We start from the raw sequence: 23,829 nt of genomic DNA on the forward strand, positions 1-23,829 counted from the left end.
CCTTGACAAGAGAGATTATCAAAGATGTCCTGAAAGTAGATGGAGTAGGTAATATTGCTTGGCTAGCTTATGTCGAAATAACATTGAAGGCGGCTGGGCTTCATTACCTCTTTTTGGACCCTTCTAACTGCAGTTCTATATCCAAAATTGACCTAAAAGCTCGACTGCTTTTGAATCGCCAGATAAGAAGGGAGATTAAAAATATTAATCTCCCAACAGTTAAGTCTTACCTGGCGTGCCCTACCATAGAATTAACGAACTCAAATAGAATATATCTAACCTTCGTTACTAATAATGCAACATAGGTAGGACTTGGTGAGGTTTCTATTAAATTATATTCCGTTAATGCTGGGTACTCCACGCAATGTTTATGTTGTTTCTGAACTCCCATTTTGTACCTGTGATAATCAATCTATGCAGGATGATATACATTTTTTGTTTTTCTGTAAATTTTATTATGATGAAAGGAAACGTTTCATTATCCCTATTATGCGAAAAATTAATTTTAAACAGTGTCGCGTAGCACTTTATCATCTTCAGCTACTACCTGATCCTTTTATCTGTTTCTCTTTAGCATCTTTTTTATTATTGGCATTAAAAAAGAGATCAATAACCACCTGACATTATATTCCTACAAAATGAAATGATTTTATTATTGTGTAAATGATCATGAATTTGTATCTGTATTTTTAAAGTAATGATCTTTTCCATGTGTGTTGTAATGTTGTGAATTGTTTTTTATACGTAGTATACTTTTTATGCCTACAATGTGTTGGCGAAATAACGTTTTCTGACTGACTGGCATCTGTGAGGGGCTGTATGGGTGAGTGAGTGTGTGTATGGCTATGTCAGTGATTGAATCGATGTCTCAGTGGTATATGGGTGAGTAACTGCATATGTGAAAAGCAGTAAATGTGAGTGATAAAGTATATAAGTGACTGTATGTGAGAGTGAGTGATTGTGAGAGTGCCTGTATGGATGAGTGTGTGCTTGTGTCAGTGATTATATAATAATAATAATAATACTGATATTTGTAGAGCGCGAACAGCTACCTCACAAGGAGGTGTCCCGGCGCTATAGACCGCTGGGGAACCCGTCCTGGCTATCCCTGTGAGATGGTCCCTTTCTGGGTATCTCCAAGGTGAAACCAGGCATCCCCAGCGTCTGTGGGGGGCCGTTGTAGAGATGAGGCAAGCTTAATGCCCAGAGTTGCTGAGTGTAGAGAGTAAGTATGTGTTAGTATCTGTATGAATAAGTGAGCGGGTGTGTCTATAACTGTATAGGCGAGTAAATGGAAGTGTGATCGGCTCTTTGGGTGAGTGACTAGGTGTCTGAGTCGCTCTATGGGTGAGTGGTGGAGTGTGAGTTTCTGTATGGGTGTAGGAGTGCATATTTCAGTGGCTGTATTGGTGAGTGACTGGGTGTATGAGTGGTTGTATGGGTGAGTGAGCGTATGTGTGTGTAGACCTATGAATCATGGAGTGGGTATGTACATACTAGTATTGGTGTGTCAATGGTTTTGATAATGGTAGTCTGAAACTTGGAGTGGGTGTATGAAAGTTTATATTAGGGTGGAGTAGGTGCATCAGAGATTATGTGGATAGTGTCATTTGAGATTACATCAGTGATGTCATGAGTGATGTCACTGACAATGCCATGAGTGATGTAATATGTGACATCATCAGCAGTGCACTGCGGAGGCGCGAGTTATAGTTTGCTCAGCTAACTATAACTGCTGAATTTCTCTGGTTTTGTACGAGTGAAATGTCAGCCTAACTATAACGTCTCTGTAACCTTTGTTTTTTTCTGTGAATTCCTAAGGCTTTTTAAATGCTAATTCCTAACTATAACTTTCCAGAAACCTGTTGTTTTGTCATGTAATTTTTAAGGTTTTTTTAACTAGTGCTTGAATTTTCAGAGTGGAACAGAGATGGCGCTACATGTGCAAACATTTCTGAAAAATTGCACCGTGTAGAAGTTATAGTACGTATTAACATGGCTTGTTCGAATTTTTTTCACATTTATAAAGGTACCGTAATTTTTCAATGTTTTTATTATATATATTTACTTATTTATATTTTTTTTTAAAGGAATTGTAAGAGTCGCATACCGATCGCGTAACAGTCACGGTACGTGCGCAAATCTGAGCAGCGTACCGCCATATTTTAATGTACATGTAGGGTGCGCAAAGGGTGCGCAGCTCCCAAATTTTTCATTTTTTTAAAATTCAAATCACTCGTATGTGTTTTATAGAAAGAGTTATAAAACTGACATTAATATAAATATTCTGAATGTTGAGGTTTTCTGATAAAATTACGGAAGCCGCTACCCTTCCACGTACCCTTGCGCATGTATTTCCAGGTGCGCAATACATTCGCGACTCCCGTGCAAATGATGTAGTTCTAAAAAACATAGATATAATTTTATATTATACATTATACCAAGAGATTTCCTTTTATATGTGTAAAACTACTATATTTGTGATTGGAATAGATATAGAATATTGTTTACACATTTTCCGCAGTCGTGTCTGGTGTGTGGTGAATACTCGTCTGGTACACAAATCCCATGTGACTTCAAAAAAAGGATTCTATCGGTTAAGAAGCTTTCTATTATCCTACTTGGAGGGCCCACCCAATTTGTTCTTTCTTTCTGGAGGTTCTTTAGGATAAACACCTGTTGTGTTTTGTCTTACTCCTCCATTTATTTTTTCGTTTTTGTGACCTTCACCAGAAATGGCATCTGCTAATCCACCTGCAGATGAGGTTGAAGATGTGGAGGAGCAAGAGGAGACTATCAAGAAAAGAAAGGAGAGCAAAGTCTAGACCTTTTTTTCCATTCTACCTGGGGAGAAGAAAGTCAACGTGCGCAAGTGACGTGCACCTTGTGTGAAAAGGTACTCTGTAGGGGCTCTGAGAAAAAATACTCATGTGGGACATCCTCCATGATGAAACATCTCCAGACCATCCATCCACACTGTCTCGCAAGACAGCAGTGCCAGCGGAACCTCAACAGCAATCACTGGATGCAGAACTTGCTGGACCCAGTACATCTGTGGGTTCTATTTTAAGTTGTGCCACACTATTGACAGTACCTGAGTTTGCTGGCTTGGGACAACACTGCTTAAAGTGCAAAACAGTACTTTGTGCTGGGGAGCAGTCTATTGCTGCAGGTATTGTATGTGCAAGAAGCCACAAATGCTAGTTTTTATGTTGTTTTTGCAATAATGTTCAAATTGCAAAATGTTTTCACTGCTTTACTGCAGTTTTTGGCTTGTTTTAAAAATACCATTTAAAAAGAAACACCCAAAAAATAAATAAAAAAGTTTGAAAAACACAAAAATAGTCAACAAAAAAAGATGGTTCTTTTAAATTTCACTTTTCTCTTGCACCTTCATTATTCACTGACACTTCACAAACTTAGGCTTAGGCAAATTGAAAAGCCAACTCTTCTTATGTCACTGTTGTTAATCTCACCATGTTTCTCAAAACCTCATTGTGTATGTCTGTGCCTTCTTTGTGGTGACATGATACAACAAAATAAGCCTACACATACCAGAATACCTCTGTTTCACACCACATGCTCTCTAAATTTGGGTATAACAAAGTATATGCATTACCGTTTCCTCCTTATACAGGAGAGGTGGGTTTTGAACTCTCTATTCGAGTACTTCTCTGACGCCTGCATAGGTAACAGATGTTTGCTTCTCCGACTGAATGCTCTAGTCGCAATGACAACATTTGTGCACCTATGTGATAAGCTACATAGTTTTTAAGTTAGGGTCATCAAATGCACAACACGTGTCAGAATACATGTAGAAGTAGACACATACCTCAGTCATGATAGCACAAAGGTGTTCAAAGTTGACAAACTGCACTTTCCATTTACAGCAGACACCTCAATTAATGTGGCCTACTTTAAGTGTACCTTTCCAGACACTCATATGAACTACATAAACACTAATCTATCTGCCATCAAGTTTTAAACCTCACTTTTCTCTTGCAGCTTCATTATTCACTGGCAGCTCACAAACGTAGGTGTAGGCAAATATGAAAGGCCAACTCTTCTCATGTCACTGTTCTAAGTCTCACCATGTTTCACAAAACCTCCATGTGTGTGTCTGTGCCTCTTTATGGCAACATGAAACATCAAAAAGAGCCTACACATACCAGATACCTCTGTTTCACAATACATACTCTCTAAATTTCTGTACAAGAAAGTGTATGTATTACTTTCTCCTCCTTATACAAGACAGGTGGGTATTGAACTCTGTATTTGAGGGCTTCTGTGACACCTACATAGGTAACTGATGCCTGTTTCTGCGACTGAATGCTCCAATAGGACTGATTAGATTTGTGCACCTGTATGATAACCTACATAGTTTTTAAGTTAGGGTCATCAGAAGCACAACACGTGTCAGAATACATGTAGGAGTAGACACATACCTCAGTCATGATAAGATGCAGATATTCAAACTTTACAGAGTGCACTTTTTATTTAAAGCAGACACCTAAATTAATGCGGCCTACTTTAAGTGTACCTTTCCAGACACTCATATGAACTAGCATAAACACTAATTCATCTGCCATCATGTTTTAAACCTCACTTTATTCTTGCACCTTCATAATTCACTAACACCTCACAAACTAAGGCCTAAGAAAATATGAAAGACCAACTCTTCTCATCTCACTATTGTAAGTCTCATACTTTTAAACTCATTTCAAGTATATATGATGTTAAAACGCAAACTATTACAATGCATACTTTTACAGCGTGATTTTTACAATGCAGCTTCCATTGCAATTCATACTAATGCAACACAAGCCATAAGAACACATGTACCATTGTAATGCCTGCATCGTAATGGATGTTTCACACACAGAGAGTTATATAGCATGGGATACAGTTTAATACCTCTGCCAACATGTTTTAAACATCAGTTTTCCAACAACTTTAATTACAGACTCAGGAAGCACACATATTAGTATGCACAACCTAGTTCAATCTTCATTTCAGTACAATAAAAGAGACTACAATACACGTTCCTACATTTGGTAACATATTTCAAACATCACATTTCTCTAATGCTTTGCAAGCTTTACAAATAATGCATTATACAGTTAAAAATATCATTACAAACACTGAAGCACTCCTACACAATACATAACACATCTTACACATTTGTAACTTACCTCTAAAATACTATTGCAGAATATTAAAATATCAGAAACTCCTAAAAGATTTTCTTTCACACACAATAAATGTGATAAACCACTCTAAACAAGGTAAAACCAGTAATGGCAAACTTCCCCTCTCTTTCAGCACACAAATGAATGTAGGTAACAAATCAAAATGCTTCCTTCAGGTTTTCAAATTCCGAAACCAATTTCTATTGGATGGTCATACTAACCCTTTATTACTCTCTTCTAATAGTGCCCCATCTGGTTCTGTAATTTACTGGAGTAGTGACTCAACCGCAGTGCTGCAGTGTAGTCGCGATGGAGTTGCGTACCCTTACAGGAGTTTGAAAACCTATTTCCAATAATACTAGTATTATTTTTTAAGGACACATCACTTCTAAACATAGTACTGATGTGGGAAAACTTACTTTAGAAGCATATTAGATATATATAACTTACCATTTCATATTTTAAAAACCAAAGTTAACTTTTAACCTTTCCCCCATTCTGCTTAATCCTAGTTTCTATAGTAACAGTTTCTGCAACATTCAACTGTACCAGCAGGTAACAAGATCACCATATTTTCAAATTCAGCAGACTAGCTTACAAATGTAAATAGCAGGTGTGATTGACTTTTGACAAATATTAGCTTATCCTGTCTACAGTACCCTTCAAACATTTTTCAATAACCAATCAGCATAGTAACATGCATCCTATGTTTTGAGTACACAATGGTTATGAACAACCAATCAGTTACCTGCTTTTTCTATATCAGCATCTTCTCCACTATTTTAGATACTTCTTATACTACCAACTAACTTACTCAGCTACAAACGTCTCTTGATTCCTACAACACATCCCTACAAAATGCTTACAGCATGGATTTTAGGGCACACCTATGTTTTCTGGGGCAAAAGGTATGCTGAACACAGAGGTATTGACAAAAACCTAGGTTTCCAAAATGTGGATATTAAATGGTTTGCACAGTGAGGATTAAAGTGACACCAATTGATGACTTTGGTTAAAACCCTTTTGCATCTCCAACCCCCTGACCTCATGATTGTGCACTGTGGTGGCAATGACCTAGGCACGTTGACTGGAGTAGGGCTGGAAATTTTAATGAAGGATACATTTGCACAACGGATGTTGCTTTCCCTCACACTGCCTTTGTGTACTCCAATATATGCCAAATACAGAAATGGAAGTGGTCAAATCAATTCTGTCCACAGATTGACAAAGATAGAAAGCATGTTAATAAAGCTGTTTCTGTTTACCTCAGAGACCATAACATGGGCTCTATCTATAACAACAATCTATGTTTTTTGACATGTATGACATCTACAGAAGTGATGGAGTTCACTACACAGATGAAGGGAACAGAGTGCTTCTCAACAACCTTTAGCTATGCTTCCGGACTTACATATAGCTGCAACGAAGTCATAATGAAAGTAATATATTTTTTAACATATATATTCCATAAATATTTTCCGGGCTTGCGAACCCATCGCGAATATGCAAAACAAAAGCGGGAATTCAATGTAAAACAACAAATTTCACTTTTTAACTTAAACTTTACATTTTTATTTTAAAAACTTTTTCCGTCAATTTTAATGTAATTATGAAGTTCAATCTCACTACCTCTATAAAAAAAGTTCACAATTGTAACAATACCTCTGGAATGCTATAGTATTTAATTATTTATTTAAGGTGGATCCGCAAATTCACCGCAATGTTACATTGGAGGGCCACAGGAAGCGCCACACTAGGGTTGCGACTCCTACCACAAGAGAAAAAAAAAGATTTAATGCCCCCCACCTCCCTAGACTAATTTCAACCCAGGGGACCCCTTCCACCAGGGCCCTGCCATTTTCTATCTTAATTCTTTTTCTCATAGAAGGGGGCTGTGTGCCCCCTTCCCTGAGCCAGTCTTTGCCCTGGGGACCCCATCCCCCGGGGCCTGCCTTGCAATTTGTACCCTATTTTTTTGGAGGGGGGCTGTGTGCCCCCCCTCCTGAGGGCAATTTCAGCCAACCGGCCAGGCCTTATCCTTTTCTTTTTTTAAATAGGTAGGGTGCCTGCGACGCCCCCCTACCCGGGCCGATACTGCCCCAGGGACCCCATCCCCCAGGGCAAGGCCAAGTCGTTGGGGACTGCGGGGGGAGCCTCAAGGCCCGTGGTCCTGCCGGCTCCCCACCTCCTGCAGGAGCCGGCATTGCTTTTGGGCAGAGGGAGCTGCTAACATGCAGGTCCCTCTACCCAAAAGCAATTCTGCTTTGCTTCATGGAAGTGAGATCATTTTCCAAGCTCTCGCTTCTATGAGGCGAAGCAGAGTTTGCTATGGCATGGCGGGAGCAGTGCTCCCACCATGCCCTAGCAAACTGCAATGTCCTGGGAGTGGGCACCCAGGACATTGCTGGAGCAGGGCCACAGAGGGCTCCTGGAGGCCCCCTCCCCTCTTATGTATAGCCCGGGGAAGGAAGTGATCCAGGGGGCTCCGCAACGGACCCCAGTCTTCACTTAATTTGTGGCCCAGGAGATGGAGGTCCCCAGGGCTGGCTGGTGGGGCAAGTGGACACCGCATTTTAATGTAAATAGCCCCTGGGAGGTGGCGGTCCCTGGGGCTGCTGGGGGTCTGTGCGGCCCCTTGCATAATTAAGTCAATTGCCCCCAGGACCTGGCCCACCCAGGGCCCTCCCATGCTTCGTGTTTTTTTGTGGACATTTGCAGCAGGATTTGAAGACTCAACATGACTCCCGACTAAAAGTTTCGAAATAATGCTTTTATGGGCACTGGGGCTCGCTGTGGGACCCCCTCAGCAGGCCTACGGGGTCAGGGTGTTCTACCCTGCACCCTTTTCTTAATTTTTTATGTTTTTGAACCTTTTTCTTGTGACTCGGTTCAACCAAGTCACAAGATGGCTGCCAACACTACCTGGTTGGAACTGTTGGCAGCCAATCAGATCAGAGGCTCGAGATCAAGAGAGGTCGCAGATCCTCTGTGGCCATTTTTGATTATCTGAGAAATGTTTACATTTCTCAGAAACTACTGAACGGATTAACACTATTTAACAAAAACAGTGCACTCTGGACGAAGAGCTACCTTTCTGCCAAATGTGGTGTATTTCCATTCAGCAGTTCAGGCTATAGCTGCATCAACGGTTTCCTATGGAAATTAACGTGGAGAAAAAGTGTTTTAGGCCGCCCCCTTTTTCTTGGCCCCCGCTTGACGAATCACCCCAAAACTTTAAACACGGCAGCTGCAGTGAATGGGCCATTCGTTTTGAAAGTTTCACAAAGGTTCATCAAATGCCGCCAAAGATATTGGCAAAACAAAAAACGCTTTTCCTATGGAAACTAGGGCCTAACTATAACTACTTACTGGCGACCGCCAGTAGGTAATATATATTAACCCAGTAGAAGGCAATTTGCCGAAACGCGTCCGTCCGATCTTGTAGACGGCATTGACTGTGTGTATGTGCAATGGAAGAAAAAAATCAAATTAATTTTTAAAAACCGACCTCAAAAGCAGTGAAGTTGCAGTTTGTTGACCGGTTGCTGCCCGAGAGAGTGAATTATTATCAAATATGTGTACTTAGGATTATAAGTATAGAGCCATTCCACTGGAGTAGTTATAACCAGTTTTTCCCTACATAGAATGTTTAAACCATAGAATGTTCATGAATGCAATAGCACAGAGAAAATAAACTATGTTCTGTATTTCATTTTAGTAGTAACTTGTGAATAAGCTGTGTAAAAAGGATATAAGGACTATCTACTGAATAAAAAACAACATTTTTTAGACAAGATGTAAGTAGATATAATGCTGAGTTTGTATATCCATATTTGCAAAAACATTATTATGATAGACCACTTGTGGAATATAGAAATAATAGGAATTGGCAACAAAAACTGAGACGTGCCCCTAAAAAGCATGTTATATTTTCCAACACCTCCGATAAGAGCTCTGACTCAGAAAGAGACTCTGCTCATGATTTGCGAAATGAGAGAGACAGAGACTCATTTGCTAGACCCAGTAGAGAAATCTCAACTGTTTTAGATCAACGTCAGGCAAAATTCATGTAAAATACCAGAGGCAGGGGAAGGGGCAATTTTCATTATCAAAATGAAGAACAGAGGAACACATACATGAGAACAATGAACCCGAAGGATTGAGAATATAAATTCAAAAGACCCGATAATTAATCTATCAGCCAGAATATTAACAAAAGATGAGGAATTAGTGTTAGGTAAAGGATTAAGATTTGCTGTCTCAGCCCCAGCAAATAAATGTAATATGGAAAGAGATATCAAAGACTTTTTTGAGAAAGATAAGATTAAATAAATTCATTTCAGGTAAAGAAAAAATAACATCTGCCAATAAATCTGGGCTAAAACCTGTGTCCATGTGGACTTCTTCCAGACAGATGTTAGGAAAGGAAATAGAAACATTTGAAAGAGTAATTGAAAAAGGGTTAGAAGATCTTTTAACAAAAAAAACTGGGAAGACAACAATTTGCCATACAAACTGCACATCGCGTTAATTAATCATGAACATTGTAATAATGTTACAATAAAACCAGGAGATAAAGGAGGTAGCATAATAATTTTAGATACAAAAGATTGTAAGAATAAGATGAAAAACTACTTGATAATAAGTCCCATTACAGAAGATTTAGTAGGGATGAATGGAAGAAACGTAGGAAAAATAGGTAGTATTCTAAGACTCGCAAAGGAAGGCAAAGTAATTTGTCAGGAAGAATACAAATTCCTATGTAATCATCATCCTATAATACAAGCCATGTATGGTCTCCCAAAGGTCCATAAAAATGTTTATGATCCTACTATGCAGCATATTGTCTCAAGTATAAACTCCTTAACCAAATCCATAAGCAAATATGTAGACCGTTTTTTTCCAACCTTTAGTATCCAAACAGACTTCTTATATTAAAGATTCGACAGATATGATTCACAAATTTGAATATATTCTATTTGACTCCGAGACACAGTGGCCAGTCACATCAGAAATAGAAGCTTTCTATACTAATATCCCTCAGAATGATACCATAGAGATGATTAGAGAACTTCTACAGGAAGAAAATGGAGAACTCTCTCCGCACTCAATATTCCTGGTTGAGGGTGTGGAAATGATCCTCAAAAAAATTATTTTCTTGTTCAATGATAGTTTAGCATGTCTATATGTAGCCTCTTTTGAGGATAAACATATACACAATGAATTGACACCTTTTTGGAAAATATTAGTCATTGGTCAAGGTATATTGACGATATATTTTTAATCTGGCAGGGAGAAAGAGACACTTTGGACGTTTTCACTGAGTGTTTAAATCTAGGCCATCCCAACTTGAAGTTCACATCCATTATAAATAAATTGGAATGCGATTTTTTCAGACATAAAAATCAAAACAAACCAAGGTCCTTTTATGGTTGACCTTTTGACTAAACCAACGGATTGAAGCACAATGTTACATTACAACAGCAATCAACCCCGATGTCAAAGGGATAATATCCCATTTGGACAGTTTTTTCGGGTTTGCCGCAATTGTACGAACATGAGTGACTTTGAAAATCAAGTCAAAATCATAACAAGTAAATTTATAGAAAGGTGATACCCTAAAAAACTCATCAAGAAGTCCTATAAAAGAGCCAAATATTTTAATAGAGACAGCCTATTTGCAGAGAAAACGAAAAACACAGAGAATTGGCAAAGAATAATGTGTGTCACAAATTTCAAAGTTAGTAATAACATAAAAAATTCAATTATTAGGAATGGTCATTGTTAAAAGAGGGAAATAATATTAAATTAGAACGTCCCCTTTTTGCCTACAGAAGGAATAACACGATCAGAAATTGTCTTATAAGGATGGTCAGGAAAAGAGACAACTAAGCATACAAAAAATAAAGGGCAATTTTCCTTGAAGGTCCTGCAACAACTGTCAATATATTATGAAAGGAGACAGTATTCATTATGAAGGCACAATGCACTATCTGAATAGGATGGTCAATTGTCGCACCAAGAATGTAATTCGCCTTATTATGTGTCTGCGATAAGGGTTATGTAGGCGAAACAGGAAGAGAAATACGTATTAGACTTAATGAACATAAGTCAGACATACGTAATACACAAACAAATGCCCCATTGGTAGATCATTGGACAGCGAAGAAACAAACAGTAGAAGTTCTGAGATGGTGCATTCTGGAACATATACAAATCACTTCTAGAGGAGGTGACATTGATAAAAATCAGAAGAGAACAGTATTATATTTCAAAATTCAATACCTACAAGGGTGGGTTGAATAATAGAGAGGAATGAGAAAGGACAATATAAAGCATCCCACTTCTACATGTGTAAATATTTTGGGCATTGCAGTAGTAGTTTTTGATAATTTGTGTGCCCTAATACACCCGGGTGTTTGATAATGGGGACAGACTTTAATATATGTCTTATTAATATGGTATAGTCTCATAGTGCATCCATATTTTGATATTTGACTATCCAGTCATAACTTGTTAGGTACCCGTCAATAAGTCCGGATATATATATGTAGTGAGGCTTCATCAATTTAAGAACATCTATTTTAGAACAATGTTTATTTTTAATATTATAGGTGATCATATTACTAATGATTTCCTCACACGTCAACTGACACTTGACAGGGATTTTTGTATAAATATACATAGGTCTTATGTAGCATAATTAATAAGAATATTGTAAACCTTTGTCCGTTCCAATATTGCCACTGTTTTTGGATGTGACCGATATGTTGACATATCTTATCAAAATTTCAGTAATCCACTAAATTTTGGTCCAAATTTATTAGTAACTTTTAAAATAAAGTTTTTCAGCAATTACTCCTTGGTATATCTTCACATTAGTATTCATATTCATCCATTATAAGAGATTTAGTAACACGTTCAGCCATCTTTTTAGATGGCCGTCCTGTTTGATGTGTATGGTGGTTACGTCACCTCGTCACGCTCTTTAGTCATCTTCATGCGTAATATAAAGACGCAGACCAAGGTCTGTTTTTTCCGACGTGACCCCGAATTACTTGCGGAGCATAACAAGATGAACAGTAAGAAATGAACGTAGCAACCTTGTGCCAGTGGGCTACTAGGCGTATTTTGGCGCTTACAATCATCTTATCAGACACCTCCAGTTCTTATAAACAATAGAAATGTAAAGCACTGTGATAAATTATATTCATATGAGAAACTCAATTAGTGAAAGGGTTTTTATAGTGACATTTTATAGCATAGTTCCCGAGTTCCATTATGGATCTAGGAGTAATCCGGACTATCATATTAACTGTTGCTCATTATTACGAATTAATACATACTAAAAGGTATCTAATTAGAAATGTTGATCACATAATTGGTGTCAACTTTTATTTAAGAAAAATAGAGTTTTTTACACTAGAGGCGGCCATCCCATTGAACACGATCCTTCCCGAAGCATCTTCATTAGAAGACCGACTTCTGACAGATTAAATGGACAAAAAAGCGATCTCCCTCACATACTGGAAGATTGTAAACAATCAGCTGGACCCTATGCAAAAGTTGCAGGCAAAATGGCAGGCTAAATAGGCAATTGAGATAATACAGATTGGCAAGAAGCAATAGAATCCCCTAGGGTGGTGGCGGTTTCCTCCAACCTACGCTTAATACAACTTAAAGTACTCCACAGGACTTACTTTACTAGGGTGACACTATGCAAGATAGGACAAAACCACCGATCAGTCCTGCCTACGCCAATGTGGGGAAGACGGCACTTTCTACCCCACACTTTGGCAATGCCCTGTAATTAAACAGTATTGGACCGCAGTGATGCACACCATTACTGAGATTATCACCATTTCTGTTCCACCTGAGCTTCAACGATGTCTCCTGAACATCTGGGAACCAACAGACCTGAATCACACAGCGCAGGCTTGGGCTACCCTAGGGATGATGATTGCAAAACTAAATGTGGCCAAAAGTTGGGGAGCAGCTATCGCCCCAATCCTCGAGGACTGGTGTAAAGATATGGATGTGACTATGGCGGAGGAAAAAGCCACGTATGTCCACAGAGGGTGCCCTAAAAAATGGGAGATAATGTGGGGTAAATGGAACACCTTTAGAGGAGGTATTTGTACCCATCTGACAATGGGTCCGAGTTCAGACCACGAGGAAGAATACAGATGCTATTTATTAACTATAATTATACTATGTATGTCTGATGTAAGATGTACCCATGCCTATGTTAATAGTGATGGAAACTGTTATTAGTACAAGTCATGCTGCGCATGTTACTATTGCAAGTCTTATTTAATAAAATGTTTTTTTTTAAAAGAGAGAGTTTTTTATGTTTCATTTAATTGATTATAATATCCATTCTTACTTTAGAATCACATCTTGAACCAAAGGCAAATCCACTAAAATTTAAATATATGGATATGGGGCATTAATGAATGATTCATCGTTCCAGTCACCAATACTATTAGGTGAGACATGATATAGGTTCTCAGTATAGAATATTTATATTCTGGAGACAAGTAATTACCCTGTTCCTATTTAATTTTTTTGGTAATAGGGAAAGGAGCTTTATATTGCCACAATCGTGGCTATTTCATACAGATTAATTCAATAAAATATATAAATCAAGTTACAAATATATTTTAAAGTAAATTCTGTTTCTTTCTTCATATTGAAAGCCAATAATACAATACTGGCATGACTAAATTCAGTGTTTTTATGTATTCTCAAAAGATTCCAAATTTTGGAGCGTGTGCCACATGTTCTTAAAAGAACTCTATATTATAGTGCCATAATTACAGTCTTTGCCGGATTTACATGCAAGTGGGCCTATTAGGCATACTTTTTTTTAAGAGGAATTTATTTGAAAAGGTATGCTCAGCATTTAGTATGAAATAATACTATGTTTAAGGATGTAAATGAGCAGAAATGGTATTAAAGGAAAACCACCTATTTTTAATGACATTTAAAATGTTTTTGAATATCTTTTTTATTAGTTTTTGGTTGCTGTTCAATAACCTCACAGCAATAAGGGCAACAATCTTAAAGTTAATAAGCTTTTATATAATTATCCTGGAAAACAAGTGAACATATTGTTTTGCTATGTTGTTATGTTATGTTATGTTATCAGTTTTGTAAAGCGCAAACAGCTGCCCCCGCAACGGGGCGTCCCGGCGCTGGAACCATAACACAACCAACTGAAACAGGGGGAAGGGAGGGACCTAACAGGGGGGGAAGAGATAGGTTTTAATAGCTCTGCGGAAAGCTAGGATGTTGTCCATGCATCGAATATTGAGGGGAAGGGAGTTCCATAATTTGGCCCCCAGTAGTTTGAAGGAGCGCCCTCCGATGCGGCAAAACTTAGTGTAGGGTACCATTGCTAGGTGTTGCCCCATGGACCTGAGGTTCCGTTTGGGAGTGTAGGGGGTCAACAGCGAGCGGAGTAGCTCCGGGCCTTCGTTCTTCATGATTTTAAAGGCGAATATGAGGGCTTTGAACTGGATGCGGGCTTCCATGGGTAACCAATGTAATCTGTGAATGGTCGCTCTCGCCGAGCATCTTTTAGGGAGACCTACTATAGCCCTAGCCGCCGAATTTTGTATCCGTTGGAGTCTCTTAACTTCAGTTTTATTAGCTCCTACCAACAAGACACTCGCGTAGTCCAGTCTGGACAGAATGGTAGATTGTACGATGAGTTGTCGAGTTTTGGAGTCAAAATAGCCTAAGATGGGGGTGAGGCTTCTCAGTAAGCCAATGCAGGTTGCGGCAGCTTTTTTTGTGTGCGACTGGAAGCTAAGAGCAGAGTCCAGCCACACTCCCAGGTTTTTAGCTAGAGTCTTTGGGGGGGGTGCTGGGCCCAGTGATTGGGGCCACCAGAGGTCATTCCAGTTGTTACTATTTTTCCCCATTATCAGCACCTCTGTTTTGCCGCCGTTGAGTTGAAGGCAATTAGCCGTCATCCATTTAGCAACGGCGGTCAGACCATCCCTGAATCTAGTGGCATCGGGAGAGGGGGCATGGTTGAGGCTGATGACCAACTGGGTGTCGTCGGCGTACGACACCATTGTGAGGCCCCATTTCTTGGCAACCTCCGCCAGGGGTTGCATGTATAGGTTAAACAAGGAGGGACTGAGGGCAGAGCCCTGTGGAACTCCTTGTCCTATGTTTTGAGGTTGGGAGATAAACGGGGGGGCAGATACCCTAAACGATCTGTTGGTTAGAAAAGATCTAAACCATTGGAGTGCCGCGTCTACGATACCTATGTTTTCCAGGCGTTTCAATAGGATGGCATGGGAGACCGTGTCAAAGGCCGCGCTGAGATCGAGTAATATCAGCGCGGCACTTTTGCCGGAGTCCATAATTTCCCGTAAGCTTTCTGTGGAAGTTAGGAGCGCGGATTCCGTGCTATGGCCCGGCCTGAACCCGTGCTGGGAGGGGTCCAGGATGTTGTTTTTCGCCATGTGCTCACTTAGAATTTTGTTAGCGTGGGCTTCCGCCAGTTTTGCGACCCATGGGAGCAGAGAAACGGGCCGGTAGTTTTCCGGTTTAGCGGGGTCTAGGGAGGGTTTTTTTATGATCGGTGTTACCCAGGCCTGTTTCCAGCAGGTGGGGACCGTAGCCGTGGCAAATGAAAGATTAAGGAGTGAGGTCAAGGGTGGGAGGAAGAATTCCAAGGCTTCCAGAAAATGAGTAGGCCTCATCGGATCTGTGGGTGCGCCCGATTTCACCTTCCTACAAAGTTTAGAGAGTTCTTCAACGGAGATGGCGGGTATGCGTGTGAGACTAGAGTCTCCGAGGATGGTAGTGGGAGGGTTGATGTCCTCTGGACTGTCCTGGGTGAAGGCGTTGTAAATTTTTTTCACTTTATCCGTGAAGAAGGTAGCTAGGTCTTCACATTGTTGCGTGGAGGTAATGTGAGAAGCCGGCTTGTTTCCGTTTTGTAGTTTTTGCACGATTTGGAAGATCGTTTTCGTGGGGTTAGGGCTAGCATTTATCTCAGTGGCGTAGAAGGCAGCACGGGCTACCCGGATTGCCTTGTGATACGTTCTGAGAGTGGTCAAATATGCGTCTTTTTCCTCCTGCTTGTACTCCTTTCTCCATTGTCGCTCCATTTTTTTACAGACTTTCCTCATTGTTTTGAGGTTCTCATTGTACCAGGGATTGGAAGGGGTGCTACGCCCTTTGGTCCACTTCGCTGGTATAATGGCGTCCAGTCCCTTGGTAATCCAGTTCTGGAAGGACATATATGATTTCTCAATATCATCTATATCCTCCAGATTAGGTCTCCCCAAACTCGCTGCAAGGTCACATTGTTGGAGTTTGTGCCAAGGTCGTTTTAGGCAGGAAGTTGGAGACTTTTTTATGGTGGAGTGGTTATTAGGGATGGAGAAGGTTACTAGTGAGTGGTCCGTCCAGGCCATGGGTATAGGATCATCCGCTCTGGCCTCTGGAATGTTCGTAAACACTGGGTCCAGCAGATGGCCCGCAACATGTGTTGGGGTTCGGACAAGCTGAATTAGCTGAAGAGCAGCTAGGTCTGCTGTCAAGTTGCTGATTTTAGCATCTGATGAATTGTCTATAGGCTTGCACATTTTTTCAATGTCTTGTATTCTGAATTAGAAGTACAATTTCTTTCTATCCTGTTTTGTTTTATAGTGATAGTAGTTTGATACCTTATTGTCTGTCCTGAAGAAGGTGCTGAAAAACTCATTTTTCACAGAAACGCTGCGTCAACAGTTTTGAATAGTTTTAAATATTGAAATTTGAATGTGTTTTTACATAAATTGTTATAGTTAAATTTAATTGCCAAGGTTGTTTTTAATTAATATGGATACGTTGAGCATGCACATGTTATCATTCATTCATGTATATGATTTTAATATGTTTTAATGTATTTTTCTGAGCTGTGATATTGTGATCACAAGAATTGACATATTGTGACTGTAATAAATATATTTTTTACTGATAAAAAATAAAACATATGCCCATATAATCATATATTTTTTCTCATGCTTAAAGCATTTTTTATCTATATTGCCGAATGTTTATGTTCATTTGTTTTGTAATATAGAACAGGATTGGTTATTACTTGTTCCATATTTTTTCTGCCCATTTCAGCATTATTTCTTTAATATATATATAATATATTTTTAGGAGTGAAAAGGGAATTTTTGATGTGTTAGACTTGAAACAACCCTGTCCCTTTTCGCTTAATAAGGGTGATCTCTAGTGTTTTTGAGTGAGAGATTACTGATAAACATGTCTTCTTATTCCATAGTTATCTATCTTACTCCTTACACAACAACTGGGATGTCAGTGGTTTGGATGGTGAAACTCAGGAACTACTCATACCAAAGAATTGTGACTGAGCCGTGGAACCTGCCCAGCCTTATAAAGATTTCACAACCAGCATATTTCGGCAAAGTGGTAAAGCCAGCATTAAACGTTAAATCTCCTAGAGCCTTAGCTAAAACTTTCCTATTGTCCCAACTCTAGCGGTAGAGGTTGGGTGTGTGTGTGTCTGCCAACCTCAGTGGATTGTGCACCTCTTTGTCAAGGATTTCTATAGCACGTACTACCTTAACTGAGCCTATGTACACCATGTACATGCTTCGCCTCCCAAAGCCCACCTTACACACCACTGTTCCCCCAAACCCCAACCTGCTTGCATCAATGTGGCACATGGTCACACCATATTTTTGTCCCATAGGGTCTGTGAGCATTAAACGGTTAGGGGATGTGTTTTAGGTACTTTTTGCAATAGGTAGATGTTTGCCTCTGTACCAAAATGGGTCAATTTGCCCAAGTCCTAATTTCTCATTGATGAACCATTATAGCTCACTCCCATAATGGTAATCCCAGTGCTGGCACAGTGTTTACTGAGATTAAATGCACTAACCTAACCTCAATAAACATCACTTGTGGTACCTTCTCAAAGGACAGTTTTGTAAGAGTGCCATTTTTGTGTCGAACATGGGCAACTTCTAAAGAAAGAGGTGCAGCCATGAAAAAAGTCTTGCATTTGGGAGAGATAGAGCTATTTGCATTAGAAATAACAATGCCTTTTATAAATATGTGTTGCTTTTAAAACTCGCAAATGCGAGACCTATTACATTGAAAATGCTTGTTAACCATGCAAGCAAGGTTCATGAGACTTATCCAGTCCATCCTCTCCCTAGGGGAAACAGGTTTACCATTGAAATTGCAAGTGTTAGCTGTATGGTTAATTGGCTTACCTTTTTTCCTGATCATGAATGTTTTTCAATGATGAAGCAACAGTCTCTAAATAAAGCCTTTATATACTTGTTTAGTTAATAATACAGCAAGATATATGGTGTTGTTCATTGTTATGTTTTCGGACCATTCCATTAAACCAGTTGCAAACATGTAACATGCAGCAGAGACACGCTTACTCAGAACTTGACTCGTGTGAATGCATTTGTGAAAACTCCAGACTTCACATTTTGGTAAAGATTTAAGTTTGTGTGGTCAACATCTCTGTTCCCTCCCAGTACCAGATGTCACACCAAGGGGAAAATGGTAAAGCATCCAGTAGGATACAGAACAGGTGTCACTAGCAGCAGGGGATTGTGGACAGTGGCCATTGGGGCATAAGCATATTATTGTGTTGTAGCTTTATTTATATAACATGTATGTGTAAGGCACATGTTCATAACTTGGTGCTAAAAAAACATATATTTATTGCTACTTAACTCAACAGTGCTCATTTCGTTGAGTTTAGAAAGAGCAAAGGCTGAATGTAACTCTAAGATTGAAATCTGTGACCGCAATGGATTCATGGAGTGGGCAGGTCATTTGGAGTCTTAGTGTGAGAGCCCTTTGTTCTATTCCAGGTAGTGTTACATTAGGAAAAATGCTGGCACCTGCCATGTTTTGAAGGCCATAACTTTAAATCCCAGCAAGACAGGCACAGATATCCATCCTTCTTAGGTGCAGGGGTGGCTCCACCACAATGGTGGAGTAGTGTCGCCCCACTGGCTCAGAGCCAGCAGTTGAAAAATAAAACGATTACCTATAATCATTTTATTTTTCATTTGCTGTCTCTGAGCCAGCATGTGCAGAGAAGGGTGGGCCGGGACATGGGAGGGGGAGGAGGAGTGCTACGCGCACTTTTAAGTGTGCATGTGTGTTTGGCCGGCCGTCTCAGGCTGGCCAAACACAGATGTGCACTTAGGTTTCTCCAACTCAGCTGTGTTGAATATCGGGGCTGGAGAAACACCACGGACTCCCTGGTCTGGCAGAGCGTCTTTTCAGCCCTCTCAGGCCAATCCTCGCGCTGCTCTCATAGCATGAGAGTAGCGCGGGGAGTGCACAAGGAGTCTTATGCTGCCCTCAGTGCATGCTGGACCAGGAAGACTGATACGGGAGGCAGTCAGCAGCTCCATGTAATTTTGATTATTAAACGCCCGCTCCCCTGCACCTGTGGTCCCCCAACGTCTCCTCCACCCGCATCACCACCTCTTCATTGTGTCAGCCGCCACTGGTTAGATCAGAAATGTGACCATCACTGCGGCGGATAACAGCAGCATACAGTGCTTAAAAACAAAGTGTGGTATGAAACGCTGTATACATTATTTTATTTGTCGTTGATTTTAGAGATTTAAAGTATTACCTATTATGGATCTTACATGTTGGTATTTCTTGCTGAGGCACTAAAAGGCATGTCACTTTAGAGACAATCACCATAGAGGAGTCTTCTACAAGAGCCATATACTTCACAAACCCCAAAGGCAGCCATGAAACTCTCCTAGGCCACAGTAATGCACCAGTATGCGTGCCCAGACTGCTGTTACTGCCACAATGTCATCTTTAACCTATGCTGTACAAGTTTGCAAGGAGAAGTCAGGCATAAGCTGATGAGCTGGAAGGCAAGCAAAAAAGGAAAATAAAGCAAGAAGTAAATTGCTTTTAAATGAAATGCAAGGCTTTTTCCATCACTAAAAAAGCCCACCCACCAGGGTCTCGGGCTATAAATTCCGCGGACTGGATATTCTCGCCTCAGTGCCTATTCTAATCATGGGTCCCACGCTGCAACTCTGGGCAATAGCTTGCTTAATCTCCACAACGGCCCCAACAGCGCTGGGATGCCTGGCCTTCACCATGGGGGTGCCCAGGAGTGGACACCTCACATGGAAAGCCAGGAAGGGTTCCTTCAGCGGTATGAATACAGCGCTGAGATACCCGTAGTGGTGATCAGCGCTATATCAAAAACCATACATTTACATACATTTACCATAAAAGATGGGGCCCTGGTCCAGAGCACACTTTGCCCATGCTGTAAAACATCTCTATACGAAAGTTGTTGTGAGTTAATTGCATCGTTATCATTAGATGATGCCTAATGCTATCACATTTGCTTATTCTGCATTGAATTCCAGAAACGATTAAGACATATTCCACAATAAATCTGCCACAATTTTCATAGACTGCCAATGCATGGCACTGCTTCCACAGGGGAGTAGCTTTAGGGGGGACATTTGGGGTGTGACACACCCCAAATAAATAATTTATTGTCTCATTTGGGTCTAGGAGCCCTGAGTTTGGTCTGTTTTGTCTGTGTCGTGTCTCTTGTCATCCTAATTTTACTAATGGGCTTTATGAGTTATTTTTTGGGATCAGGAACTTAAATATATTTCGGGCCAGATTTACAACGATGTTGTGTCTGGATTGCGTCAATTTTGGATGCAGCCAGGTGCCAAATTCTCTTTGGTATTTGCAACGCTACACAATTGTCAATGTATGTGGTTTTAGAAGAAAACGTAATGCAATGTAGTATGTGTTCCATGGGTGGTGAAAGGGTATTCCTGTGCATTCACCCATATATTTTGACGCTCACTCATATTTAGAGATATAAAGAAATGGATTTACACCAAAATGGTGAACCTGCCAAAAGCTGGCTTAACGAGTATAAGTATCTTTATTTATCCTTGTTATTTCCTCTTTGCATGTTTCCTGCATCATGCAGCACACATACAAAGACAAAAAAGCCTCCATCTATGTTTTTGTGCAAAAAGGTACTCCTTCATGTGCAAAAACGATTCTAACTATAATGCAGACACCCTAGCACTATGGGGCAGAAGTGTCTTCATTGGCGCTAGGCAGCTGTAAAGGCGCCAGTGCATAGACAGAGCAAAACAGCAACTTTGATTGCTGCGGTGCGTTGCACCACTTCTTTGTAAATATGAGCCTTAGTGATCTGTTTAACAGCAAAAACTCGCAAACCTGCACCCATGTAAAGTACTCATTGACAGTAGTAAGTTTGGAAAGCTGCACCAGTCTCAGGTTTTTGGCATACCAATGACAATCAAACACCCAAAAGGTGATGGGACAAATGCTTGCAGACAAACTAAATATTAGCTATGCCTCAGGGTAGCATTTCAAGCCATTGTTTTTCGCCCACTGTTGTACTCTTGGCAGAGGGCCTGATTTAGGATTTAGCAGACGATGTAAAGGCAGACATGGCGGTGGAGGAATTTACTGCCTTTACAACGCCGACCACATTTAGAGATGTTCGACAGTCTGGCGGATATCTCTATACATTGGCAGGAACTGCTGTCATGGCGGATCCTGCCAATGTTGGAAATGTTTAATGGATGGCTCATAAAACATGACAGCTGGCTATTGCATTTTTCCAAAGTTTCATATGTTTCAGAAACAAACTGCTAAAACTGGAGTTTGTTTTTGAAAAATAAGAAATAAAATGACCCCACACCAATTTTTTCCCATGGTGCTGGGTCATTTTTCGTTTGTTGTCCCTCACCACAAGGATATCCTTGGCGGTGAAGGTCAGTAAAACAAATCTGACCATCCATTCGAAATAGGGTAGATGGTCAGAGGTCTTACTTTCAATGGCACCTACTCTGTTTGGCCATTGAAGGAAGTTTTACACTAACAGAGTAAAAGTTGTGGTCCACCTGCCTCAAAATCGGGCAGGCGGATCTTGAGTTTGGCAGACAAGGTATGCCATCGCCGTTGCAACAAAGTACCTGATCCCAAAACTTTAAACCAGGTGCAGATGTCCACCTGATGCAAATCAGCACTTACTATGCTTTTCACGGGAACAGTCCATCCAAAACCTTAGTCACCACACACATTCACCCTGTCCCCACTGCTTATCCAATTAGGAAATTTGAGATTCACACCCTCTGAATCTCACTAAGCTACATCTCTGATTATAGATAGCAATCTGTCACCCAGAAAACTACTAAAAAGCAAACTATTTAAATATAAAGTTAAAAAACATAATTTGAATTATTGTGCTTCCTGATTGCAGTGAAGCTAAAGGTATCACAAGAATATAGTTAATTAGGAACTTGGTCTCAGGGACAATTAAATGGACCCACCAATGTTTGTGCTGGTGAAAAATACGTGTTGGAGCTATGAAAAGGTTTTGGAAGTGACAGTAGTAACTGCATTACCATAGGGCACTGATAGTCGATCATACAAGATAATCAACATATTAAAGAAGATTGAATGAAAATTTAGGAAATGTTATAAACAGTTGAAATGGGAGCTTAATTGCAGCTGAAAACTATTTGAGATTGTGCCAAAGCAAATTCATATTGGTGGAAGTTTGCTCAGTGGTATGTCTTCATGGGGAGAAGTATTAGCTACACACTGTCCTAATAATGTAGTTTGGTTGTGAACTCTCTGGACTTAGTCAGAAGTGTTGATTTTTGTGTCTGAATCACCTAGGATGCGCAGCACTCAAGTTATTGGCATACGCCTGCCTAAATCTCTTAAGTCTTTGTTTAAACTAAGTCCCCTCTCCACACACCACAGGGCAGGGAATACTAAGACAGTGAGTGATTACATTGAGAGCTGATTGCACCAAATGACCTATGCAAGTTTCATTTTTTGAAACTGCTCCCTATCCTTCTAGCCCTGACAGGAGCAATGAGGACTTGTTTATTTTTGATTGGCTACTTTGAGGCAACAGATACACAATTTCAAAATAGCTTAATCGTGGCAGGAATGGGGGCAGTATAGGAAATACCAAATGGCTCCCTTCTTGGCAGTTCTTCTGTTTCTTCGAAACATGGTTGTAAGAGCAGGAGAAAAGTACACAACCGCCCTTCTTGCCTTGCGCTAAGGTTATAGAAGACTGCTCTATGAGGACTGTGGAGTCAGACTCACCACTGGTGAGGTCAAGGGGAGGATCTTCCAGGTAAAGAATTGGCTCAAAGACAGCAAATTAAAAATAAAACAATTATAGGTAATCGTAGGGCTTTGTAAGCAGTTCACTTCCCTTCAGAAGGTGCCAGTAAATTCTCTGTCTCATACTGGCTCCTTCGCTATCGCCTCAATCCATTTACCTTTATTGCCTCCCGCCCCTTTGTTGTTTTGTTGCACTTCTCAGTTCAATGACTTCTTGCCACAGTTCAGATATGGCTCTTGATTACGATTTGGTTTTGATTGCTGAATGCTTGCCTGAACTCTGACTTGCCTCTGGATTGTGATTTGGTATTCATTGCTGTATTTGTTGTCCCATTTCCTTTCTGAAATCCAGGTTCTCTTTCAACTCGGAATTCGACTGTTGATGTTATGAGCTTCTTTTGACTGTGGCTTAGGTTCACCGTGGCCCACGTTTATGAAGCCA

The sequence above is a fragment of the Triturus cristatus genome, chromosome 1_2 (genome assembly GCF_964204655.1).
Source record: "Triturus cristatus chromosome 1_2, aTriCri1.1, whole genome shotgun sequence".
Classification (NCBI taxonomy): Eukaryota; Metazoa; Chordata; class Amphibia; order Caudata; family Salamandridae; genus Triturus; species Triturus cristatus.